Source organism: Miniopterus schreibersii (assembly GCF_964146895.1).
Source record: "Miniopterus schreibersii genome assembly, chromosome: 19".
NCBI lineage: Eukaryota > Metazoa > Chordata > Mammalia > Chiroptera > Miniopteridae > Miniopterus > Miniopterus schreibersii.
The window spans coordinates 22952662-22980638 of NC_138119.1; the positions used below are offsets into that span (position 1 = coordinate 22952662).

Genomic DNA, 27977 nt, shown 5'->3' on the forward strand with positions numbered 1-27977 from the left:
GAATATGGCTCTATGTCCATTGGATTCTTTTTTATTTTACTATAAAATTTCTTAGATATTTGATTTTTTTAAAGATGTCAATTTTATTATCAATATAACACAACATAAAAAACCCTGGAGGCCATAGAAGGAAAGATTGATAAATCCATATAAATATTTTAAATTCTTCATTTAAAAAAAACACACACATTACAAGTCAAAAGACAAATGAAAAGTTGGAAAAAATTGCAATTTTGAAACAGAGATGAAAGGCTGACTTCCCCAATATGTCGAAAATTCCTTTAAGTCTATTAAAAAATACCACCACCAAAATAGAAAATGATAAAGGATATTAATAGGTGTGTTGGCAAACAAATGGCTCTTAAATATAGGAAAAGATGCTCAATTTACCCATTAAAAGAGGACATCACATTAAAACTGTACTGAAATACTATTTTTTGGATCACATCTTCTGTTAGGGAAAGTGTGGGAAACAGGCCCCCAGACGCTGCTGGCCACGGTGTAAATTGATACAACTGAGGAGTAATTTGCATATCCATGGACATTACGAATGTGCATGCTCCTCGAGGGAGCAACTCCACTTTAGGAATGTATCCTATAGAATCATGTGTCCACTTGTAAAATGACCTTCGTACAAGGTCACTCTTTTTGCATTATCTGTGAAAAGATGTTTTGCAATTCTCAAAGTGATTATAGTCTTTATTCCTAACTCTCGCCTGAGAAAAAAGAGGGTTTGTCAATAATAGATGAATATGAACATAACTCCTGTGGTCTTTCTATTGGGTGTGACTTACCGACAGGTTTCTCAGGAGATGAAGGCAACCAATGACCTTCTTAGAATTATGGGCTCATGGTTTGGCCTTGACACTGTTCCATTAGAAATAACGATGGAAAATCTAACCAGAGCAGTTAACAGAATGGCCCGCTGAGCTACTAGAACCAAGAATGCCCAGCAAAAAAATCCTTAGATTCCCTAGTCTGGGTAGCCCTTGACAACAGAATTGCCTTAGATGATTTGCTTGCAGCCCAGGGAGGAAAGTGAATAAATAGCCTCTACCTTATCAGAGAGGCAAAACCATCAACAGACAAGGGAGAGATTTCACTAAATTAAGGGCACTTAGTAGTGGCAATTAACAAGTACATTGCTTCGCACATCAAAAAGCACTTAAATAGCTATTTATTTTGCTGCACTTAGCTACTTAACACATTATAAGGCTATTAAATATATGAAAGGCTTTAGCACTAAACCGTGGTCCCTCAAAACACAAAATTCGTTACACAGATCTAATGCTATTTCTCATTTTCAAATAAATGTCAGCCTTGAAACTATCCATTTTCTCAAAATTGTCCAAGAGTTATTTTTTATTCTAGTGCCCTTGGACCTTGTGTCTCCATTTTCTGTTTTTCATCTTCTGGGGCCTGGCTTGAATTATTATTTGCTAAAAATAGCAAACTACAGATTGTTTACTTCATATCTAACAGTACCCTCAGTGAGAATGAAAACTGTTATATATAACTAAGCAAATTACGCTACTATAAAGTCAAATTATGGTGAGTCCAGAAAAGCTAGATAATTACAGGTCAGGGTCACTAGGCTATCTACCAAGAACTTGGTGACTAACAAAATAGGTAACACTTATTGGCCATCTATCATGTCTAGTCATTTCAGATACATGTTCTTTAAGCCTTGCAACCTGGCTGCAGGTGAGTTTACACACCCCTATTTTAGAGTTTTGGAAACGAGGCTGTCCCTCACCCCAAAATTAAACAGCTAGGAGGTGACAGAACTTGATATAAACTCAGTTTTTTTCTGACTCAAAAGCCTATGCTCTTAATACACTGAGATTTTGTCACACACTACTGCTTTTCACTTTAATATACACATTTGCACTCTGGGTGTTTTTATCTGAAATTAGGAATTAAGGCAGTTTTCTTAATACTGTGGCTCAGTGAGCATTAGACTACTTCCAAAAAAACATGCCATGAGTTTTAAGTAATTTTAATACTTCCAAGAAATATTTAAATTATTTTTCAAATAACAACCTTATTTATGTTTTAGTTGATGAACTATACACATTTTCCAGACATTACTTATTGAATTCTTGCAGGTTTTAATTTTTCCCAAAACATAAAGAAATATACAAAATAATTTTTAAAATTTGTTTCTTAGCAATTATTATTGAGAAAAATTTTAGTTATCATCACTCCTTTGTTTTCCTAATCCCTTTCATGCTATACAATAGTGCTCTTGCCTCTTGCTCCTGCCCATCCACATATAAACACACATCCAGGCCCGGCTGGCATGGCTCAGTGGTTGAGCATTGACCTATGATCCTGGAGATTGCGGTTCAATTTCCTGTGAGGGCACATGCCTGGGTTGCAGGCTCAATCCCCAGTGGGGGCCATGCAGGAGGCAGCCGATCAATGACTCTCTCATCAATGATATTTCTCTCTCTCTCCCTCTCCCTTCCTCGCTCGGAAATCAATAAAAACATGTATTAAACACATACCCAGGACCACAAACACAAGAGTCCCTGATGACCTCCCATCTACAAAGTTAAAGGATAGTGCTTTTTTCTCTCTCTGTTCTTTATAGAAGGAATTTCAGATATGGATTAGCCATAAGTTTCCTGACCTACAGAATCTTTGGCTGAGCAATGCTGCTGACCTGAATCAAATAAATTTCAGTGACTTAACATGAAATTTTTAATGTAAATTTGTTATTGTGGTTAAAGAGGGGCTATGCTAAATATGCAATGAATTACATTTAATTAATGCAACATTCGTTATTGTATTAAAGATTAATACCAAATGAGGAACACCAAGGGTTGCTAAAACACCACAAATCTAGGCAATTGGGGGGGCATCTGAGCTTTTAAGGTTTTGCTGCTAGATTGACAAAAAAAAATTTTTTTTTTAAATATATATTTATTGATTTCAGAGAGAGGAAAAGAGAGGGAGAGAGAAAGATAGAAACATCAATGATGAGAGAGTCATTGATCGACTCCCTCTTGCATGCCCCCGACTGGGGATCTAGCCCACCACCCGGGCATGTGCCCTGACCGGGAATCAAACCCCAGTTGCCTGGATCCTGGGTCGATGCTCAACCGCTGAGCCACGCCCAGCCAGGCGACAAAAAATTTTAAAGTTTCAATATCCATTATGGAGGAGATTTCAGGGGAAGTCACTTTTATCACTATAAGTGAACAAACAGTTAATATAACTTTTCAGTTGAAAAATTTGATAATGTTATCAAAAACATTAAAATGATTAAACTCTTAGATGATCAGTATTTACTCTGTAAGGAGTGTATCCCACAGAAATATGCACTGTTGAAGAGATTCACATGTAAGGATGTACATAAAGCTTATGTACACAAGATTTATGTACAAGGATGTTTACCATAGATTATTGATATTATAAAAAACTTGAAACAACATAAATATTCAACAATAGGGGATCTGTTTATTAATTGGTGGCACATCAACACAATGGCATACAATAGGCAATATAATATACTAGTTAGAGGGTAGGCTTTCCAATCAGACCAACTAAGATTTCATCTCAATTCAGTCAGATACTTGCTATGTGACTTTCACATCTCCTAACCTCAGATTTTTCATCTGTAGTGATAATAGTACCTACTTCACATAGATATTATAAAAATTTAATGAAATAATGTATGTTTCTAAACACACATTATCTGATACTTGAGAAATACTGTCATTTCTGTCCATTACAAACTATGTTTTAGGTATTATTTCAGAATATGAGAAAAAGCTTACAATAGAATAATAAGATTTAAACAATTGCAGCATAATTCAAAAAAGTCTTATAACCTATTGGTATGAATATATTAATGCTCAACTTTTCTTTCTCATTAGCCCCTCTCTGGGTAACTGCAAGACCTCAGCTATGTCTCCCCAATCTTCCCCAGGCATTTCTGGGAAGCCCCAGGTCATATCTCATGTGCATTCCATTCCCACAGCATCCCCGTAACTCCTGGTGTCACCTTGTCCAGAGCAATTGGGCTGAAATTTCTTCAGCCTCCAAGACTAGTCCTGTTGTTAAATGTGGTCTGAAATTTTCTGCACTCCTTGGCTTTGTCACATGAGCCTAAACTAAAATATTCTTTTACTGTCCATGGAGAATCAGTGTTTCCTGGCTTCTAGTAATTATTCCCTCCTTTCATTCTTTTCTCTTTTTTTTGGTCATTTGTGCCCCCAAATCAACATCTTATATGCTGCCCTATTTTTAAATTTTCTTTCTTAGGTACAGTAAATAGGCATATTTCTTTGCCATTTATTGATTGACTTGTTTACTGACAGTGGCTTCATCTCTTTAATGAGATTATAAACTCATTAGGAGAAGAGGCTAGGTTTTTTTCTTTAACATCCCCCTATAGTGTCCAGTATAATTCTACCATAGACATAAAGTATGAACTCAGGATATTATTAATGCAGTCTCAAAAATTCAATAAGGAATAAATCATGTAATAAATAACTATGACTCAGCAAGGAATTCTTTTACCCTAAGAGGGTGGGCCCTTATGTGTGTTCCCCACACCACCACTCTCCAGCCCAACCTAAAATAGTGGAAATTTGTTCTGGGCTCCTCTGACCTGACAAATTCCTCCCCAATGTGGGCTGCTGAGACATGCTTCCTTAAGGAACAAGGCAGATTGGAGGCATTGGGGTGCTGCATTCAACACGTATTGCCCTGTATCCTTGGTCCATTTTATGTGTATCCTTTCTTCTATTTCTTTGCTCAGTTCAAGTGAAAATGAAAATAATTTCAACCAACTTGTCATTCACACCAACACTTAAAACTGGATCAGCCTTTGTGATCTGACCTAGCTCATGAGGTAGAACTATAAATCCTTTATATACATTTCATCTAATCCTCACAAAACAGGGGTGATGTAGCAGAGACTGTGCTCACCAATGACTTCATAACCTTCTCTACATTTCCAGCCTCCCTTGCACATAGGTTGGGCCATTTGACTAGTTCTGGCCAATGGATTGAGTGGCAATCACATTTGTTTCTTTCAGGCCAAGAATGCCTCCTCCATCACCATCCCTTTCCTGCTATAAAGGCCTTGGATTGGGAGCTATTAGTCACAAGAGGGAGGACAGTTGCCAGATCCACACAGAAATCTACGAGAGCAAAAAATATAATTTCATTATGTTAGAAATTATTACTGTAGCATAGCCTATCCTATTCCGATGGACATAGATGATATTCAGAAAATTTAAAAACTAGTGCTGAATGGGCACTGACTTATCAGAATGAGTGCCATAACCAACAGGAATAGACATTGGTTATAAATAACTGGTATGGCCATATGAGTTCATGCTAGTTGAAGAGCCCAGAAAACCACCCTACAAATTTATCCCAATTTTATGCTTGATGAAACTGAAGTTCAAAGGCGGCCAAGAAGCCTGCCTAAAATCAATACTTGTGATATTTAATCCACCTCTGCTTGATACAAAGCCCACTGTCTGTCTTTCTACTTGCTGCATGATGCCTAAATGACCTCAACACCTCATCAAAAGTTAGGCTGTAATGGAACTATCCAAAAAGTTTAATTGTTTATCTAAACCATGGCAGCATTGCCCAATAGTGTATGTTTATTATTGTTGAGTGTTCTTTGAACACACTCTTTTCTGTGTAAAATATCAGCATTATAGCTTGCCTTTTCTTCTAAATGTTCCTTCTGTCATTATCATTAACCTGAACTGCATTTTTTTACAGCTGGTACACCAAACTTTATGATATAATATATATTTAAAAGGCAAGAGAAGCCTGGCAGGGCGTGGCTCAGCGATTGAGCATTGACTTAGGATCCAGGAGATCATGTTTTGATTCCCGGTCAGGGCACATGCCTGGGTTGCAGGCTCGATCCCCAGTCTCTGAACTCAATAAAGATATATTTTAAACAAACAAACAAAAAAATAAATGAGGCAAGAGAAAATTAAACTAGATGAAATGTTTGGCTTTTGGCACAGTTCTTTTGCTCCTGATGCTCTTTTTTTTTTCTTTTTTTTTTTTCCTGCTGCTCAGTCTTCATTTAAATTCCTAAGTCTCTTTTCCCCATGACAGGATAATCATCTCCACAGCAACTATTACATCACAAAGGACGATGCCTGTGAGAGCTGATCAGCAGGAGCTGAGCAACGCTTAAGCAACAGAGATTCTATTTTCATACAAATATGTCTAATTATAATAGGCTAAGGAAGAAATATATCATTCTCCCCCTTACTGCGGACCCCAATACAAGCAGAGCTATCGCTGCATAGTTCCTCACAAAAATAGGCTACCTTCAGCCACAGACAGGTTTAATAAGAGCATATTCCTGTGTAGAGATGATACCACCTGTTACCGCAAGACAAACAAGACTTTCCCGAAGGATCAGGGATAATACAATGAATACAACACTAAAAGTAACCGATCACAGGCTCCTAGATAATCGCTGCTCTCAGGGCCTACAAGCTCAGCCCATGCTCCTAGTTTCTGACATGATTACATGAGCAGAAGCTAGCTTTACCCCTAGAAGGCCAATTATACTTAGGCACAGTGCCTGAAGCCCATACTACTTTTAGGGCCCGTGAAAATGTCTTAATTTTGATTTTTTAAATGGAATTTTTTAAGTGGATATAATTATAGGAAACACGTGTAAATTATAATAATGACTCAAGCCTGGATTATAGGTCACAGACATAAAAATAAAATGTGCACATGTGTATAGAGCAGAATAATGAAATAAAAAATAGACTCACATGTACATAGTTCAGTATTTATCAAGGTGCCAAGTCAATTCAATGGGATAGGGAAGTCTTTTAAACAAATGGTGTTGGAACAACTGGAAAATGTATAGAAGAAAACCCAAAAAACCTTGAGTACTTGCTTTGGGGGCACGTACACTAAAATTGGAATGATACAGAAAAAAAAAAAGCATGGCCTTTGCACAAGAATGACATGCAAATTCAAGAAGTGGTCCATATTTTTCAGGAAGTTGATCTTAAGTGTTTTCTCATCACACAAAAAATTGTAACTATGTGAGGTGATGGATATGTTAATTAGCTTGATTGTGTTAATATCTTTATAATGTGTACATAGTTTTTTTTTTAATTAGAGCAAACTGATTAAATAATGGACAAAAACCTAAACAGACACCTCACCCAAGTAGATATGCAGTTGGCAAATAAGCCTGTGAAAAGATGATCTGTGTCATATGTCATTAAGCAGTTGCAAATTAAAATAATAGTGAGATACCAATACCACCTCTTAGAATGGCCCAAATCCAAATGCTGGCCAGGATGTGAAGCAACAGGAACTCTCACTCGTTGCTAATGGGCATGCAAAGTGGTACAGCCACTTTAGAAGACAGTTGGGCAGTTTCTTACAAAACTAAACATCTTCTACCATGTGATCGAGCAGTTGCACTTCTTGGTATTTATTTACCCAAATGAGTTCAAAAGTTATGTCCACACAAAAACCTGCACGTGGATGTTTACAGCAGCTTTATCCATTAATTGCAAAAACATGGAAGCAACCAAGATGTCCTTCAGTAGGTGGTGGATAAATAAACTGCTATATATCCAGACTACGGAATGTTATTCAGCGCTAAAAAGAAATGAGCTATCAAGCCTTTGAGAACACATGGAAGAACCTTAAATGCATATTACTAAATGAAAGAAACCAATCTGAAAACTCTTCATATTATGTGATCCCAATTATGGGTCATCCTGGAAAAAACAAAACTACAGACAGTAGATCAGTGGCTGTGAGGGGTTGTGGGGAGGGAGGGATGGATATGGAGAACATAGAGGAATTTTAGGGCACTGAAACTACTCTGTACGATACTGCAATGGTGGGTAAATGTCATTATATATTTGTTCACACTCATTGAATGTACAGAACCAGAGTGAACCCTAATGTAAACTATGGATGTTGGGCGATAATGATGTGTCAGTTGCTAACGATGTGTTCGCTGATCGTAGCGAATGTACCACGCTGGTGCAGGATGTTGATAGTGGGAGAGGCTATGCGTATGTAGTGGTAGGGGCTATACAGGAACTCTCCTATACCTTCTGATCAATTTTTCTGTTAACTTACAACTGCTCTTTTCAAAAGTCTATTTAAAATGCAAATCAATATGGTGCGAGGAGGGCACTGACAATAGTAGCTTTAATCCTGGAAATTAGAAGTTGTAGGTAAGTTCACAACGGTGCTAATAGCCAAACTCTGTATGTGTCAGATGTGTGCTAAGTATTTTATAAGCACCATCTCATTTAACCTTTACAACAACCCTGTGAGGAAGTTACCACCATTATTACCATTTTATTTGATTAGAAAACAGAAGTTTAAAGCATTTCAATACTTGCCTAAGTCACCTCAAGTAATAGGGTGGGAAAATCCATATCCTTAATCACTATTCTAAATTGCCTTTTTACAATTGGGCCTTTAACTAATGAAAACGGTGCTAGGTTTTTTGGGTTTTTAAAAATATCTGTACTAAAATAAAAAGATAAATGTATGAATGATCCAAATAGTGAATATTCATTATACTTAATAATCTCCAATTACTAAACATAATTGGATACAAAGGACTATAGCATAGGAAGCTGTGAAATGGTAGGTTCAGTTTTCAAAGCTCATAAAGACACAGCAGCAGCAAGGATATTATTTCAAGTTTCCTGCTGATTGCCTTTGGAGATAAGCTTTTAGTTCTAAAGTACATTCTGTGTTTTGGGCCTTCTCTTATTACTTATAACGTAGATAAGCTGAGATGGAAAAATCATCAAACTTGCAAAGACTTAGAGAATAGAAGCCACAGCCTACAGGAATATAGTCTTTTAAATTTATTACCTGTTATGCATTGATTTATCACATATGGTGGGAATTTAAACCAGATGTCTGCTTAACAGAGGGGGCCATCCCATGACGGACAGGGGAGAGGAAAGGAATGTGACCTCATCTAGAAAGTAGAGAATGAGAACTTGTAGGTGGTTCAGAAGTTTCCTTTTATGTTAGTTATACAATAGGGTAGAAGTTCTCAGATCATCTTTTCAAATTAACTAGGACTTCACTTCTTAATCTGGAAGTTGTTGAAATTTCTGACTTATAAAGCAATTATTTTCATTTTGAAAAAGATCTAATATTTTCACAGTAACTTTTACTTAATCTAAAGCAAAAAATTCTTGGAAAATACAGCTCTGATATGTAAATATTAACATCTATACATCCCCATTTGCTCATTTTCATGTGAAATTTAGACATAACATTTCAATAGCTAGAATTCCATAGCAAATCTTTGTCTGTCATCTGCTTTTTTTTAACTGAAGCTTTAAAATATCTTTCAAGTCATATTTAAGTACTAAAAGTAATTTCATTTTAAGGATGTACAGCTAAGAAAAAAGTTTTTTTTCACATTAGCATAACAAATGATCAAGTCTCTAGTTATATAATTTTTTTATTTTTCAAAACTTTAAACTTATTAGTGGAAGAAATATTTCTCATAATAAACGTTTTGGTTTAGAAACAGTCTTGGATCAAAAAGTACACAATAGGGAATAACTTTGCAGGCACTCCTCTATTTTTGAGGGGAAATTATCTTGAAAATCATTAATTAATTGAGCAAAGATGTCTCTCTCAAAAGTACTTGTGATTTAGTTTTCGGTACATTTTTACTGTACATTTATGTTTCTAGTTCTCTTGCTGTGACCCCAAGGGACATTTGAGCCATATTTGGAGGAAGGTCAATTCTCCTGAACTTAGCTAAATATATTACCCACGTTTTTTACCATAGGGTGATCTCAAAGAGTCTGGAAAATAAAAATTCCCTGAAATAGTGGTGTATAAGACGGAAAATGCAAACATTTGATTCTCAACCACAATTGGTACTTGCTTCTGGCAATCATGTGCTAAATCAGTAGGAATGTCTTGAGGGAGTAGCAAGGAGTCTAATTAGCAAACAACTCCTGATATTTCCCCTAGAGATTGTGGGACATGTTAGTGAGACATAAAGTAGGAGACTAGAATCCCAAAATAATTATATAGGTCTTAGAATTATTTTGAAGGGTTGCTATTTGAGGGATCTATAATCATTGGTTGGTTCCTGTTTTGCCTAAATTCTTACTAAGTAGGGTTAGGAATGTTTAAGGGAATGGTGATTGAGGTCTAATAATAAGCCATTCGAATCCTTGATTTTCAAAGCCACTGCACCACAAGAGCTCTAGAAACAAAGAATGTCCAAGTTCAAGTTTTCCTGTGTGTTTTGGCTAATGATGCTCGATAAAGAATAGCTGTAGCCCTAGCTGGTTTGGCTCAGTGGTTAGAGTGTAGGCCCAAGGACTGGAAGGTCCTGGGTTTGAGTCCAGCCAAGGGCACATACCTCGGTTGCAGGCTCCATCCCTGGCCCCTGTCCGAGCAAGTGTGGGAGGCAACCAATCAATCTGCCTCTCTCAAATTGATGTTTCCCTCTCTCTCCCCCCTCCACTGTCTCTGAAAAGCAATAGAAAAAATATCTTTGGGTGGAGATTAAAAAATAACAAACAGCTGCATTCTTTACTTCAGTCCTTCAGTTTTCACTCATTTTTTATTAGATTTTTATATGTAATTGTGTCTTTGCTGCTTTTACAATAAAACACATTTTATTCCATTGTGAACCATTCAAACAATACAGAAATTAAGAAGTAATTTGGAAACTAAAAGTCCTCACAGGTTCTTTTTTCTTTAGATATAATCCCTCTTAACAGTTTGGTGTATATTCTTTTTTTTTTTTGTGTATATTCTTTTGAATATTTTTGTATTACCAAAATGGAATATATGGTATATAATGCTGAGAAACTTGATTTTTTACTTGATAATATACCTTTGGTATCTTTCTATATCAGTACTTGCAGCTCTCATTATTTTAAGCTATATGTATGACTATACCAAAATTTATTTAGCCAAAAATGTGTGTTATATTCAGTTTTTTACCAACACAACAATGCAAAAATTAACATCCATGTATATGTACGTGGAGCTAAGTCAGGAAATTAATAGGCTGTCAAATAACTAAGAACTGGATCATATGGAAGAAGGGACAGTGGTGTTGAGGTCAGGCCCACAGTAATCTTTCAAATTTTAGGAAAAAGTCAAACCAGAGCAGCTACATGATGAAGACTGAAGAAGACTGGAGGCTGAGGAAGTGCAAATGGCAAGAAGTCAAGGACTTGAAATTCCACTATGAGCATCGCACTGTTGTAGAATCGATCACTCGCAGCTACATTTATCTCATCTTAGCCCTATGTGGCAGACTTCATAATTCTTAAGGAAGCACAGTCAATTCAAACCCTATAAGCACGATCGATGGAACGTGTTTATTTAAAAAATGATAAATTTTTCTTCAGACAAAAATCCTTAGGAAATCTCTTTCTGGATGTAACATATAAAAACTCAGTTTTCTAGGTTGGCCAGAATGACTTTCAGATTTACCTAAATCAGTGATTTTCAACACTTTTCATCTCATGGCGCACATAAACTAATTACTAAAATTCTGCAGCAAACCAAAAAATATGTAATATTTTTTGCCAATCTCAAAAATAAAAAATAGGTATAATTGTGATTCATTCACACTGGATGGCTATTGTTGTGTTGGCTGTTGTCATTTTTTTATTTGATGATCTAAGGGAAAAGAGGTCAGTGCCCCTGACTAAATAGTTAGGTATTGCGTGTTTTAAAAAATTCTTGTGGCACACTGGTTGAAAATCACTGACCTAAATTATAACCTACTTTAGTATGTTATTCAATGTATGTTTAAATGGTTTGCTTTTTTGGAGTCAGCAGATGGATACTGCAGAGGTTTCCAGATCTTGATGTAGTCTAAAATAAAATAAAACTTTCTTTGTATGGGTGGAATTTGGCAGTTCTTTTAAATACTTTACTAAAAAAAAACATTTCTAAGAAATGTGTTAGTTAAGAGATGTCTTTACCCTCTCTTCTCTCACCCCACAAAAACCATTCTAGCCCCATGCTTGCTTTAAGTGGGAAAAATTAAAATGTCCACAAAGGCAGTTTCAGCAAGCTACAACTCGATTTAAATATTTTGCAGTCTTCACTTGTACTCTCCCTCTGGGATCTTCCGGCCTTCTTTCCCAGAGAAGTTTCCATTTAAGTTCTGGATTTCCATCTTAATTATCTATTATTCCTCGTTAGTTCCCAGGATGACTCTTGGTGTTCCTAGATCCCTGCCAAGGCACAAATCTCATCTCTTGCAGTAAACATTTTGAAAGGAAAGACCTACAAAGTCTGCTTGAACGGAACAAACTTTCTTCACATTAGAAAACCGAAGCCATTAATTATTAAATCATCCTTTATTTTATGTCTGATATCCCAATATCTCCCATTTCTGTACTCCATTATTACCTGCAAAGAAACAGTTGGCTATTCATGCTGCATCAGAATGAAAAATTTTATTCATTCTTTTGACTCTTCAAACACATGCTAGTTCATTATTTTAATAAAATGCACTAACAGATGTTAGGCAGAATGTAGCCACATCTGGGACACATAAAAATACCATTCCAAGTCACCACAGGAGGGAAAGAGCACTGTTGGTTAGTTCTCCTCAAAAGCAGAACTAGCCCATCTTACTTAATCTGTTTTACTCCTTTAAGTTGGATAGTTAAGGGTAGCAGCAATTGTTTTGTCCTGGGGACACAAAAAGGAACAGTGAGTTCAAACACTGAGAGAAGTGTCACAAAAAGAAATACACTATGCTTAAATACAAATAAAACTTCACTAAAGCTGGTGGCTAGAGCAATATAATTTTTTTTTTTTTTTAAGCTGAAGAGGTTGTAAATCTTGAGTTGCCTGCTTCCTGAAGCCACCTTGAATTGTAAGTGTGTTTAGGCCTTTTTACAATGTCCCTACTTTACCTTGACCCTTTCAAAGAAAGCATAACACACCTATAAGATGCTAAAGATTTTGGTAGAAGATATATTTTAAATATATATATATGTTTGTGTGTGTGTGTGTATATAAAATCCCAAGCTATTCTAGTCTTCTAACCTACCTTTTAGTTTTTATTTGGTTTTGTTTTCTTAAAGCAAGTGTTCTAAGAAAACAAAAAACCTGCTGGTTTTCTGTCAATGGATCAGGTTCATATACTGTTATATTTAACATCAGCTCTAGCTCCTTGAAAACAGACCACATTGAGGATTGGAATAATAATTAGTGATAGTGCTGAGAGGAGGCTCTGGAGATGTTTGTCTCGCATACTTTTTACCAGTTAGAAAGGGAAAAAATGCTGGACTCGTGTATGCAGCCTGGAGCTGGAAGGCACATATGGCTTAATGAAAAGTATCGTGGACTTGTAGTCAGATGATCTAGGTTTGAGCCTCAGCTCTGCCACTTTGAGCTGTGATAGAAGTTACATTCCCTTGTCTATAAAGTAGAAATAATACCTTGGAGGATTGTTTTGAAGAGTCAGTGAAAAAATGGATATAAAAGTGCTCTCTGCCTTGGCCAGTGTGGCTCAGTTGGTTGGAGCACTGTCCCGTACACCAAAAGTGGCAGGTTCCGTTCCTGGTCAGGGCACATATGCAGGTTGCAGGTTTGACCCCCCCACCCCGTCAGGGCATGTGCGGGAGGCAACCGATGGATGTTTCTCACATCAGTTGCTCTTCTCCCTCTCTCTCAAATCAATAAAGTTCTTTTTTTAAAAGCGCTCTCTAAACTGGGTTACATACATAGCTTACCTATTGACGGCTTGCAGTCTTCATCTCAGATGAGCAGATAACAATTAGATATTTGGAGCACAGCTGAAAAGAAAACCATGTGGTGGATACAGAACAGGCAGGTGTGAATTTCCATTTAAGACACACTGCCTAAATAGAGAAAGCCTCTGGAGAGACTAAATGCAATCTTGGTAGAAATTTCTGCTCTTAAGTAATAACAGCAAGAGGCAAACCAAGCTTATTTTATTTCATATACACATTGGGATCAAAGGTTCTCAGCCTTTCATTCTCTTAACACCTATTTCTTGAGCATCTACGATATGTGCCAAAAGTTGTGCTAGTCTCTCAGTATACACTGATGGGCAAGATTTCTACTCTTAAGGAACTGATGTCCTAATTACATAAGTTACACTAATATCATTATTCCAAGCATTTGGTAAAATGTAGGCACATAATAGATGCTCAATAAAAGTTGATTGAGCTGAACTAATCTAATTTTGTAGCATTACACACAGCAGACAGCCAGCAAAGAGGTGATTTTTGTGATCAGAGATGCCTACCTAATTCACCGTGTGATTAACAGGGTACTTACTTCTGAAGTTTTCAGGGAAAAAATATTTTAACTAAAGTTCATCTAGTCATCCACCTATGTAGTGCTAATGTAATGTTTTCCTACTTAAAATATTATTATCACTCCTAATTAGTACCTTTAATAGTGGGGCAGAGTGTTAGTAGAAAATGTTTTTCAGGGTGATATCCCTTATATCAAGTTAAAAAATTAGCCAAAAGATAATAGGTTGGATATGTAAAATCAATATTGATAGATCGACTACGGACTTGACTTTGATTTTACTATGCAATTAAAACAAAGGAGAAGAAAATGGGAAGTCCATTCTATTTACACAATAGTGAACTCTTAACAAGTACAGAGAATTTGTTTTTGAAAGCATAACTTTCTGGAAGCCATTCAAGAGGTCCAGTGTTATGAAATAAAACCTCTTGGAGTATTTTAATAATACCTATGAGCTGAATGGGTGGTGGTGGGGGGGTCTGGGTGGTTGACATTAGTATTGTTCACCATATCCCCCCTTCTCCTAAACTTGGTTCAAGGCCTGGTTTCAAGGATTCAGTCGCCTTGCAGATGGGGGAAGCTGTGTAACTAGTTTAGGCCAATGAAATGTGATCAGTTTCCTTTCCAGGCTAGGCTGTGAAAAGTTCATGGGGATTCTTTAGCCCCTTTCTTCCTCTGTCACAGAAACTCAGTTGTGTTCTAGGTGATACAGTTTCAAGGTGGTGGACCCTCTGTCAGTCCAGAGTGAGTCTGATCCACGTGAAGCATGAAGCATGAGCGAGTAATAAACTTCTGTTGTGTTAAGGCATGGAGATTTTGGAGATGTTTGTTACTACACCACAACATAACCTTTCCTAATTAATATAGTCAGGGGAGGCCCATAATACTCTCACAGTGTCAAGTTTTTGAGTAAGAGGTAATATAGATAATGAGTTCCATTAATTTATCAGTAGTATCTTCCGTATTAAGGATGCTAGCCTGAGGTCTAGCTTTTTAATCACATTTAATCCAGATATCCCACAAGTTTTCCATTTTCCAATTCTCCTGCGAATCTTTTTTAAGTACTATATTTAACTTTCATCCATAAACTTCCTTTGCTTTCTACAAATGATCACTTTTCTCAACATCAATTGAATTTCCTAATCTAACTGCACATCATTATTTTCATAAGCATTTAAACTAGAGCAAAAAGGTTCTGAATTATGAAGATCTTTAATTGAACTACCTACACATGCAGATCATAAATAAAGACCGGGAGATGCTTCTGCAATTGGATTCTCTCTAGAAAGTAGACCCTTACCAGGAGGAAGAATTAGAAGCATTACTGATTATTTTTATTTTTCACATTGGAGGAAGGGCTAAACCTTGAAGGGCTTGTAGAATCTGAGAGTTATAATTTCTTATTTAAACCTATAGATAGTAGGTGAAAGTTTTCAAGTCACTGAAAAATAATAATGCTTTGCTCTTGTTTACTTTAAATGCATTGACAGGTAGGCTACAAAATACGTTGTCTTTAATGTTTTAAGTACTTAAATCCTAGCTCTTCAGGAAATCGTCTGAACACACCAGCTGGAACGGATCCTTTTCTTTCCCAAAATCCTAAGTAAATTCATACCACTTATTGTAAGAGCTCCGAGTTCAGCTCCGGCGCTACCCGCTGGTAGAGAGCCTTAGAGAGTTCGAGAGGTGGAAAGGCCCTGAGCACCATTCTACACAATCCTCTCATTCTGCAAATAAGAAAAAGAAACCCAGAGGAGTTGTGTAGCTTACTTAAGGCCCACAGTTAGCGACACATCGAAGGCTATAAGCCTAGCTCGCCCAGTTCCCAGGGCAGCCCATTCCTTTACGCCCGGTATTGCCGGTTCTTTTTTCCAAGAGAAGCTGACATTTCATCTTGCGATCAGGGAACTCTTTCACTTCTTTGTGACCTCTTCGGTGCATAGCTTAATTTTATATAATTTTTTTGGTAGGCTTAATTGGTTGTGCTTTTAGGTAATGACGACCTGTACGGAATCTACTCCATAGTCTCAGGTTCGGAAGGTGATAAAGGAAGGGACCGAGGAGGGAGGAGTCACGGAGCAGCCAGGTAAATACCGGGGCCGAGGAGGCGGCGTACGGGCTGCGGACTGAAGGTCACGTCCCCGGGGTCACGGGCTCCTGCAGGTCCGTGCGCGGGCCGGAGAGGGGGGGTGTCTTTGTCGGAGGGGGTGGCGGGCGCCGAAGTTCAGGTGAAGTTCTGGAGGTGAGCGGGCCGGGGGTTCCTACCGGCCGGACGGGTGCAGGGGCTGAGGGCGGTCGCGGGGGAGCCGAACTCCGAGCGCCAACGCCCGCAGCCGGCGGGGGAGGCGGGACGCGGGGGCCGAGGCCGCCGCACCGAGCCCCGGGTCGCGGCCGGAGGGGAGCGAGGCGGTGCCGCCGTCACCGGGCGTTGCCGGGGGCTGCGTGGGCCCCGCGGAGGGCGCGGGGGCGGGGCCGGCGGCGGGGCGGGGCGGGGCGGGGCGGGGCGCGGCGGGCGGGCGGGGCGGCGGCTCGGGCCTCCAGGCCAGCACGCGGCGGCGCTCCCGCGCCAGCACGTCCCCGTCCCCGTCCCCGTCCCCGTCCCGCGCCTCCGCCCCCTCGCTCGCTCCTTCCCGCCCTCCCCGCGGCGCTGGCCGCGCCGGCTTCCCCTCGGTCTCTCATGAATATTGAGCGGCCCCTGTTGTATTTCCCGAGCTCCATTGCGGAAGCCGAGGCTCGCCATATTGTGCGGCGGCGCCGGCGGCCGCGGCGGCTTGGACCCGAGTCTCGCTCCGGCCGCGGTCAGCGCGGAGTCCCGGGCTGGGGCAGGAGCCGGTGAGTGGGGCGGGCGGAGGCGAAGGGCGCGGGGGGGCGGGCGGGCCGAGGGGCGGCCGGGCAGGGCTGCGGGCGGCGGCGGCCGGGGCCGGGGGTGTGTGTCCGCGGGGGTGTGAGGGGAGATGGCGTCGCCGCCCCCGGCCGCTCTCGGGGCGGGGAGGGCGGGGAAGGCGGCTTCTCATTGTTCCCGTGTCTTCGAGGGTCCTGGCGGGGTGGTGAACCCGGCTTGTGGAGGACCCGTGGGCGAAGCTCAGGGACTCTCCTTCCTTGGCCGCGACCCCCTGGCGCCGGCTGCTCAGCGGGCGCGGCCCCGGCCCCCTCCTCCCCGGCGGGGCCCCCGCCTCTCCGAGGCCCCTTTCGGGGGGCGAGAGGCGTGGAATGTGGGTGTGTTTTTTCCGGGCTTCCCCCTCGCCGCCCGGAGTGTGTGTCTAACCCGTGGGGGCGGGGTGGGGGCGCTTTGTGCAGATAGCCCTTTCCCCCCGGGGTGCTGGAGTCGGGGTTCGCGCGGAGGCGCTCCTCGGCGTCGGGGTTCCCCGGAGGCTGCGGGGAGACCCTTTTGGGGGAAACATCCCTGGAGCGCCGCCAGCCCGCCCGGAAAGGTCTGTTGGCGTTGCCCCGGAGGAGCGGTGGGGGGAAGGGGTGTCTCGGTTTGTCGCTGCTGGAAGCTGCGCCGTTTGGAGCCTGTCGCGTACGCGGAGACCCTCGCCCTCCGGGGTCGCCGGGGAGCCCCCAACCCGGTTGTCTGGATCATTTCCGTGCTTCTGAAAGTCGCCTCCTCTACCCCCGGAGGTACTTTTAGTAAACATTGCTCGCCAACTTTGAGGTTTCTTCCCGTTATTTGCCCGCTAAGGCCGTGATCCTGGTGGCTTGTCTCCTTGAAGCCTTTGGGGTGTCACTGCGTTCTGGGGTGTCACTGCGTGCCTTGTCGGAAGTTTTCGAGAACGTGTGCCTTCGCGTGGGGAAATGGTTTTAAACTGTCAAGTTCCCCTGAGGCGTGTAAAGAAATTTGCTGTGAAAAGGGTAGGTGTGCGTTCAGGTGTTTTAGTCCTGTGCTTCATTTCTTCTAAAAATTAAGATCGAGACATGGTTTCACTGTTTTAGACCGAGAATCATGTTGAAAACCGGTGTCTGAGTGATTTGCATTACATAATCGACTTTCAGCAGTTCCAAGATGATGAGCTGAAATACTTAGTGTAATTGGTAGATAATCTACCTTCCCCACTTTGCCTTAGGGTATAGTTGTTGAATATTTTAATAACTTAGATTGGTGTTAGATCTTGGTTCTTAAAATGAATATTTGATCCTTTGATTTATAAAGAATTTAAATGGCAGCAACATGACTCTTGGTTATTCCTTGTTCCTCTCGAAGTTTCTACTTGTCACAGTCAACAGGTATCTTTAAAAATCTTGATTGTACACAGGACGCCCTAGTAGAATAATGGGTCATTATATAGGACTCCATTTCCCAGGGACAGCACAGCAAATATGGCCTCTCACTTCTTCTAGGGGTTTGGTTATTTCCTTCAGGTACCCTTGTGGAGTCTACACTCGAGGTTAATTATAATGGGTGTGGGAATGAAATGGAGAATTTATGAAGGAAAACTGCCTGAGTAGGCTAGTCCCCCTTGAGCATTTAAAAATTATGCTGGTGGTCCTTAAATGTGCCGCACAGAAAAGTGTCAAATTAGAACCACTAACATAATGCAGGCAGTGCAGACATTGAGAATTTTGAGTATTCCTGTGCCTGTAAGGAGCATTCAGACAGCTAGCTCCCAGGTTCCTATGGATAGAAATATAGAGCAGGTCAGCAAACATCTTTGGATGTCATGTCTACTCTTTAATCTGATTTATTCATGATTTGTGTTTATGTTATGCAGTCGTTGGAGCAAAGGTGATATATGTCTAATGAATAATATATAACCAGATGTTTCAGTGACAGTTTCATTTCTATACATTAGCAAAGAAGCATAATTCCTTCCATCCAAGAGAAGTGAGTTAACATTAAAAAGCACTTTATTAAAATTATGACAGCATTTCTAGTATGACTTAAAGCACCTCATAATGTTATAGCAGCTCATTTATTAAATTTGGAGAAATTAAACAATGCATCACAGTTTGCAGTTTTTAAAAAAGAAAAAACACTGTGAGATTATATTCTGCCACATGTACAGATCTATGTTTGATTTTTAATTAGTATTTATTACACATGCTGTGGGAGACATACATTGTCATCAGACACAAGTTATTTAATTTCTTAATTTTTTTTTCATTTCTCTGAAATCTCTATTAGCGTAGTAACTTTTTGAATGTTTACATCCCCATATAATTTGGGGTACAGAGGTATAGTAACATTTACCCCGTCCATTCCCTGAAGGTCCATGTATCCTGTCTATTGCCCACACCCAGTCTTCTTACCTTTTCTACCTCATATGTCAAATGCATCCTGTGGTGTCGCTTGTTGTAAGGAGTACAGTTTGGTTGATTTTACATGGATATGCTGACTGTGCTAATGCAACTCTTGGCCCTGAAATAGAAGCTGGTGTTAGTATGTCCATAGGCAGGAGGGTAGGTGGGCTATTACTCAGTTTTATGCTCTGTGGAGGAACTCGTGGAACTGACTGTAGACTTTCAAGTTTAAGATTCTTTTTACTTCTCTGTTGTCATACAGCTGTTAGGCAGCTGAAGTGGACTAGTATATTTCTGAGCCTAGTGATACCTCTTGTTGGATGCTTAGCACCTACCATATATTACTAAACATTATTAGAGTACCATTGTTTGAATTGGCCTTCTCCCATTTCATTTAGAGAATGGGTTAAACAACATGTTTGCTGCTTCTACATACCTTCATTTTGTCATAATCTTTAAAAATCAGTTTAAGTACAATAAAGAAAATTATTTTTGAAATTAACCTCAGAATAAATTGTTTAATGAAGTCATCTTAAGTGAAGTAATAGACCATATGAAAAATATCAGAGCATTTTAGTTATTTGTTTTCCAAAGATGTGTTGAATGTGGGCTCTCCTGCAAAAGGGATTTCTTTTTATTTATGCTATAGAGTGGAGCTGTATATTATGAAGAGGTTAAATTTTAAAGTCAATATGTAAAATGAAAATCACAGAGAGTAAAAAATTATGCTTGAAAATCCCTTAAGAAGGGAGAACAGCATACCAATAAGTTCAGCTAAGCTTTAGTGTTGGAACAGATTGCTGTTTCTTTTGTTGAACACTAGATGAAGTAGTTCGCTTGCATTTAGGGGCCATGTTGAACAGCAAACAGCAAAAAAAAAAAAAAAAGTCTTTAAATATAATAATCACATTCAGAATGGTATAATGCTCATATTAGGAGAGGCTTGTGGGAACTGAGATCACTGAGATACAGCAGATCAGCTCTACCGTCTCCCATTTTCTCTAGGATGTGTGCTCTAGTAAAAAGAAGTGGGTGTGCATGCTTGGAATAGCCTGCACTGTTTAAATATTTCTCATTTTCTCTGTTTTTTGAAGTTGGGTAGTTTAAAGCACAGAAGTTAATGATTTTTGTGCTGCAACTTACCAGGCACAGATTTAAAAGGTTTTCAGTTATCCTTTATAAAAATAGATTTTATCTATAGGAATAACTCCAAACTGCCTTTACCCTTCAGGGAAGTAGCAAAAAGATATTGCAGAGGACAGCAGTTAGAATCACTGTTTTAATAATGTATTTGGTGTCCAGTAAAGAAAACAGAAACTTCAGTAGGAATTTCAACAGTGTGGATTTAATATAGGTAGTTGGTTAGATGGGTTTAAGAACAAAAAGAGTGCATTATAGTGGTCAACCTAAGAACTGAGAGAAGATATTCCATGGGCCTGGTTCTGAACTTTTGAGGAGGTCAATGTTCAGTTGCTGATATGGCTAGTTATGGGAATACAGAAAGAAGCTGGGGGCCCTAGCTGGTTTTGCTCAGTGGTTAGAGCGTCAGCCCGTGGATGGAAGGATCCTTGGTTCGATTCCAGGCAACGATGCGTACCTAGGTTGCAGGCTTGATCCCCAGCCCCGGTCAGGGCTTGTGTGGGAGGCAACCAATTCATGTCTCTCTCACAGTGATGTTTCTCTCTCTCCCTTTCACTTTCTGAAAAAGCAGTGGAAAAAAAATATCCTCTGTTGAGGATTTTAAAAAAAAGCAAAAAAACTGGGGGGTGAAACCAATTGCTGCTGCCAGCAATTGTGAGGAAGTCCTCTCATCCCTCTTCCTCCTCTCAAGTCTTCATTTACTTACCTCCATTGGCAAAGCCTAACAAGGAGCCCCAGGCAGAAGAGTAGTTAAATATAGTTGCAGTCTCAGCTACAGTGCCATAGATCAGATCAGAGGCTAGAATGGCAGTTTTGAAGTTGAGAATCAGTGAGAAAATGACCTGCACAAATAGCTTAGGTTAAAATACAGTAATTTAAATAGGGAATCCTGTCCTTACCTTGCCTGTTCAGAAACCATTTATTATCTTCTGTATGCCAGATCCAATGCTGAGGGTTAGGGATAGAAAAATGAACAAGGTTTCTGTCCTTGGGAAATTTATAATCTGAGTGGAGATGACAAATAAATGACTGTACAGTGTGTTAAATACAGTAACAGGTGCTTTGGGAAGCCAAAGGATATAGCAACCTACATATCTCTTCTCTGCCTACCCAAACTTAATGACTACTCTTTTGTCTCTTAATCAAATCCAATTCCATTCTCTCTGACTCCTGTGTTCAGCCCAGTACCTATGAAAACTGTTTCTGAGATGCCTCAGTTTTGTCATACAATCATAATCATCATTAGTTAAGCATTTTTCTGTGCTTTGTTCATCTGGATTACAAAGACTGTCACTTTCTTTTCACTTTTAGCCTAGCCAAATACTGTGCACATAGAAGATGTTCAAGGAATATTTATTTTTGTAATGGGTAATGGGAATTAAAATATTGATCATTACCTTTGCCAGACGTTGTTTAACTCCTTCCAGGGTCATAAAAAATAGTTTGGGTAGAGTGATATTTGATTTACAGATGGGAGAATTTAAAGAGTAAATAGTTGGTTAATTTAAACTGCATAGTACCAGTAGCTGATCTACAAATAGGACTTTGGTTTTCTCATGTGCTATATCCCAGAGCCAGCAACTTTGGCAGGGATTTCATTTGATGGCTAACTAAAATCCTCTTCTGCATCTTTTATTATAGCCTCATGTTCTAAAATCTCACAGTTATTTCTGGGGGGAAAGAAAAAAACAAGTCCCTCATTTTATTTCCTAAAATTATAAACATCATGCAGGTTTTTTTTTACATTGTTCTTTTTAGTTGCCCACTCTTCATCTCCTTTTGTCCTACTCCCTGTATTGACTGCTACTACCTCTATTAGCTATTGTAAAATGTGCAAACTGCAGTACTTCATTTTGATTTCTTTTAAAGTGTTTTGCTTGTTTCCCCTACCATACACACACTGTGCTGATTTAACTTAAAATCAACTGATTTTCCACTTCTGAAAAGATGTATGCTTGCATGCCAGTAATTGCATTAGACCCTCACTGTTTATACTATTTACTATATAGAGCCTAATTCAGCCTGGGACGGCAGTCTTGGAATCTAGCCAAACATTTTATAGAAGCCTTTATTATATTACAGAAGGGGTAGTGTTGAGTATAGTAGAAGGCAGGAGACAGGGTTTCTATGTCTGGTTCTTCTACTAGCAAGAATGTTTGCTTTTCTGTTTTCTGTTAAAAAAACACACCACCTGGTGGATGAAGCAGTCATCATTGACATTCTAACTAAAAGAAACAAGGCATAGCACAGTATCCACAGATCAAAGCAGCGTATCTCCAGGAAAAAGGAAAGCCTCTGGATGAAGCTCTGAAGAAAGCCATTACAGGTCACCTTGAGGAAGTGCTTTGGCTTTAAAAAACTCCAGCCCAGTTGGATGCTGACGAACTCTGTGCTGCCATGAAGGGTCTTGGAACTGATGAAGGTACTCTGAATGAAATTTTGGCATCAAGAACTAACAGAAATTAACAGTCTATAGAGAAGTATTGAAGAGAGGTCTGGCTAACAACATCACCTCAGACACATCTGGAGGTTATCAAAGGCTTTGCTTTCTCTTGTTAAGAGTGACTGAGCTGAGGATCTTGGCATAAATGAGGACTTCGCTGATTCAGATGCCAGGGCATTATATAAAGCAGGAGAAAGGAGAAAAGGGACAAATGTGGATGTGTTTAATACCATTCTTACCACCAGAAGCTATCCCCATCTTTGCAGAGTGTTTCAGAAGTACACCAAATACAGTCAGCAAGAAATGAACAAAGTCCTGGAACTGGAGATGAAAGGTGATGTCAGGGATTGCTTTACAGCCCTGGCATGTGTGGCTCAGTTGGTTGAGCGTCATCCTGTGCACTGAAAGGTCATTGGTTCGATTCCCTGTCAAGACATATGCCTTGGTTGAGGGTTTGATCCCTGGTTTGGGTGTATTTGGGAGGCAGCTGATTGAAGTTTCTCTCTCTCCCTCCCTCTCTAAAAAATCAATAAAAACATTAGAAAAAAAAATTGCATTACAACTATCGTGAAGTGTGCCACAAACCAAGCAGTGTTCTTTGCTGACAAGCTTCATCAAGCTATGAAGGGTGTTGGGAACATGTCATAAGATGTTGGCGAGGATTATGGATTCCTGTTCTGAAATTGACATGAATGATATCAAAAATTGTATGGTATCTCTCTGTCTAGTCATCCTGGGTGAAACCAAAGGAGATTATGAAAAAAATCCATGTGGCTCGAGGACAGTCAACATTCCCTTGATGATCTCAAGCTTTTTGATCAGAAGATTTTTTAAGTCATATAACTGTATTTTCATTCTATATTATAGACTTAAATACGAAAGTTTCTTCATTAGGGCTAGTCTGACTGCTTTCTGACAACTATAGCCTATGAATCACTTTTATATCACAACACTGTATAACAGACATAAGTTTACTTAAAAAATATATTTCAAACTATAAAACCCCTTAAACAGGTGATTCTAGTAAAATTACCTGAGAAAGATGTTTATATAACAATATAAAATGATTTTACATGGAAAAAAAGAAACACCCTTGCTGACCGTACAGGTTATTTGTAAAGACAATAAGAGGTGATGTAGGTAAAAGGTTTTGTAAACATCGAAGCACATTATAAATATAAGGGGTGTGTATGAAGAGAGAGTGATTGACTTATGGCATGGATCCTGGGGATAGTTTTGTGTCTACTTCCAAGTTTTTGAGTTTCGATACTTTAAAAGAAAGTTGTTAGGGTGAAAATGGTGTTTGAAGTTATGGATGTTTTATAATCCTACTTTTCCCAAGCCTGGTTATAGTGTAGTAGTCCTTCCCCCAACAGGTTTGAGGTGATATCTCATTGTGGTTTGATTTACATTTCCATCATGATTTGAGCATCTTCTCATGTACTTGTTGGTCATCTGTATGCCTTTTGGAAAATGTCTATTCAGATCTTCTGTCCATTTTTTGATCAGATTGTTTGTTTTTTTGCTGTTGAGTTATATAAGTTCTCTACATATTTTGGATATTAGCCTTTTATATATATTATTTGCACTTATTTTCTCCACAGAATATTAGAGCTAAGAGGGCTCTTGATGCTACTTAATATAAATTTTTACTTACAAATAAGGAAACTGGATCCTCAGATAAAGTGATTAGCCCTAGTTCACCTGAGAATTTAGAAGGAGAGCTTTTTTTATCATGTGTATATATTTGTAGAAAATATTTAAGTAACCAATATTCCTGTTATCGAGTTGTCTCCACCTAGTGGCAACAAATATTTTTTAAGGCTGAGTACAAACATGGGGAAAATCTGTTAGGGGGAACTTTATTGATCACTCCTTTTGAAGAAGAGCCAGCTTGGTTACAAGCCGTGTTGCTTTTGCAAAGGGAAACCACGAGACAGTGTACCTAATGTTTATTTTCATATTTCATAACCGTATTAAGGAATTTGTAAACTTTACAGTTATACCTGAGTTAGGGCACATGCGTGAGTTTTGGGTTTGATCTCCTGTCTGGTGTGTTCAGGAGGCAATCAATGTTTCTCTCTCACATCAGTGTTTCTCTCTCTTTCCCTTTCCTTCCCTTTCTCTCAAAACAATACAAACTTTTTTTTTTTAAAGGAAAAGTGGTGAAAATACCACTTTCTATTTTGCTATCTCACTTTTTTTTTCCACCATCAACCACTAGACAGCAACAAGTTTAGGAGCTTGTGGTTTTACTCTCCTTTTCCCCCCTCATTTATTGTATATTAGTTTCTAATAATTTTTCAGCTCTGCCCCTCCTAATTCTTACTTATTATTAACACCCCTATTGTAGGCATTTTTTAATTTGGATTATTGCACAGTTCTTTAACTAGTATTTTTGCTTCCCTAAGTCCATCTTCCACTGTTGCCAGAAAATTTGATTTTTGTCATTCCACTTTGGATTTTTCCCAACACCTTTTCATGGCATAGTAAGCCTCTCTAATCTGGTCCACAATTTATTTGCCCTAGCCAGTTTGACTCAGTGATTAGAGCGTCCTCTCACATGGAAGGGTCTGGGGTTCAATTCCAGCCAAAGTCACGTACCTCAGTTGCAGGCTTGATCTCTGGCCCTGGTCGGGTAGCGTGCAGGAGGCAACTAATTGATGTGTCTCTCTCACGTCGATATTTCTCTCCCTCTCTTTTCCACTCTCTCTGAAAAAGCAATGGAAAAAATATCAAATATCCTTGAGAGAAGATTAAAAAAAAAGAGGCCCACAGTTTAATTCTTCAGCCTCTGTTCTACTCCCAACCTACCTCTTTTTTGTTAACCTAAAAATAAAAAGCCAAAAATGAGCGGCAACAAGCATTTATTTGGGATCAAAAGAATTGCAATTCTGAAAACACATTCAGGTAGAGACCTAAATGTCCTAATTAGAGGGTAAGGGCAAGGGGTTTTTATGAGAAAAGGAAGGGAATAGTTATATGAATACCGAAAAAAATTTCTGTGGTGCCAACAGAGTTAAATTTTTTTTTTTTTTTTAATATATCTTTATTGATTTCAGAGAGAGGAAGGGAGAAGGGAGAGTTGAAACATCAATGATGAGAGAGTCGTCATTGATTGGCTGCCTCCTGAACACCCCCAACGGGGGATTGAACCTGCAACCCAGGCATGTGCCCTGACCAGGAATCTAACAAACCTCGATCTCCTAGGTCGATGCATAACTGCTGAGCCATGCCTGGCCGGACCAAAGTTAATTTTTTAGCTATGCATGGCTGGTAACTGATTCTGTCTTCAGAAAGAGAGTCTACAATCACCAGTTTTTGTGTTCAGGATGTCTCCTTTTCTGTTGACTTTGCAAATGGTTGGTTATAAGACAGTGTTGGTTTTGCCCAGTCCAAAGCTTATTTTGCCCAGTTCAAACATTCCAAAGGTTCAAAAACCAAGACATGCAAAGCACTTCTCTGGAATGGCTGCTATGGCTCCATTTTTAAATGGCTTCACTTATGTCAGCCTCTCACATTTCACTCATTTTATAGTGAACTACTTGGAGTTTCACAAACACCCCATGCTTATTATGTTGGTCCTTCTGGACTGCTTTCCTTTCCTCAGTTGGTTAGCTTCCACTTAACCTTAAACCCTCCTCTTCCAAGGAGGAGTCTCTTTCTAAACCTTTTCTGATTTCTGCTCCTCCATTTGACTACTTCTTTGTTCTTTTGTAGCTGTTACCAAGTTGTATGGAAAACATGGTTCATGGCCCACTAGCCAATAAACTCTTGGAGGGTCTCATTTCCTATCACATAGTAGCTCTCAGTAAATGTTTCCTAAACTATTAAACTCAACTGGTTTTCATTATGGGTCTGTTAGCATCTAATATGATTGACAGGGACAGAGGAAAACAAGCCTGCTGCTAATATAACTGGTGTTGACTAATACTAAATTTTTTTTTTCTTTAATATACCTTCATTGATTTCAGAGAGAGGGAAGGAGAGGGAGAGAGAGAGTTGAAACATCAATGATGAGAGAGTCATTGATGGCTGCCTCCTGCACTCCCCCGACTGGGGATCGAGCCTGCAACCCGGGCATGTTCCCTGACCAGGAATTGAACCCCGATTGCCTGGATCCTAGGTCAACACTCAACTGCTGAGCCATGCCCGGCTGGCTGATATTAGATTTTGGTAGGTGTATCTGAAGCTTTGGGGAAAGACTGAATTGGGCCATTAAGAAAGTATCTGTGTATTGGGGCGTGGGGGTGAAGGAATAGAAGAGATGAAATAGTGATGAATGATTAGAAATATTGTAAGAGAGCACAGATCTAAATTATCTAGGTTTGCATTTTAAATGGTACTTCAAAAAATCTTAGAACATTTATTTTTCCTGTAACAATAACTTAATTATATATAAAGTAGAAAACAGTAAGTCTGTTACCAGTGCTCAAAAATTTAATTAAGACTGGATAATGAAGATCTGATAATTCACCTTTGAGAGGTTTCTGCTCCTGTGTTCCACAATGTGGAAAAGGTATAATCCAATTAGGAGTTGATTATATTATCTTTTTAAATAAAGAGGCTATTAGGTTAGCAAAAATAATTTAGATCAGTATTCCAGATGTCTTGTACAATGATAACTTTTTCAATAAATACTTTGTGTCTTTAGACACTTACAGAAATTAGTGTCTGTTTTACAGCTGTCATTCCATATTAAACTGCTGCAAGTGGTTTCATGAGGTGATACTGCAGGCAATGTTATGATGGCAGTTGGATTGCTTACTCAGAATTTATTATCGCTCCCTGGTTTGCCTAGTCTTGAATAAATTTCTAAAAGCTAACACCTGTATCCTGTAAGCAAGCAGTGTTTTAA

The 27977-nt window shown here is 39.4% G+C and overlaps 1 protein-coding gene and 1 pseudogene across 4 annotated transcripts in view; both read left to right on the forward strand.

The window, feature by feature from the left end:
* The first annotated feature begins 16798 nt into the window (after positions 1–16798).
* The window catches only part of RNF2 (ring finger protein 2), a 29290-nt gene continuing 18111 nt past the window's right edge, over positions 16799–27977 (forward strand). Inside the window, exon 1 of one of the 3 annotated variants that reach the window (XM_081121746.1) lies at positions 16799–17130. The gene's annotated coding sequence lies outside the window, so the exon portion shown is untranslated. Of the gene's footprint in view, positions 17131–17616; positions 17730–17770; positions 17920–27977 lie in introns of those variants that run through there. The other 2 variants (XM_081121748.1, XM_081121747.1) reach the window with 2 other exon arrangements.
* Positions 22829–24035, forward strand: LOC308549357 (annexin A1 pseudogene; annotated as a pseudogene). The gene is made up of 2 exons: positions 22829–23488; positions 23693–24035. The product of its transcript is annotated as an annexin A1 pseudogene (transcript).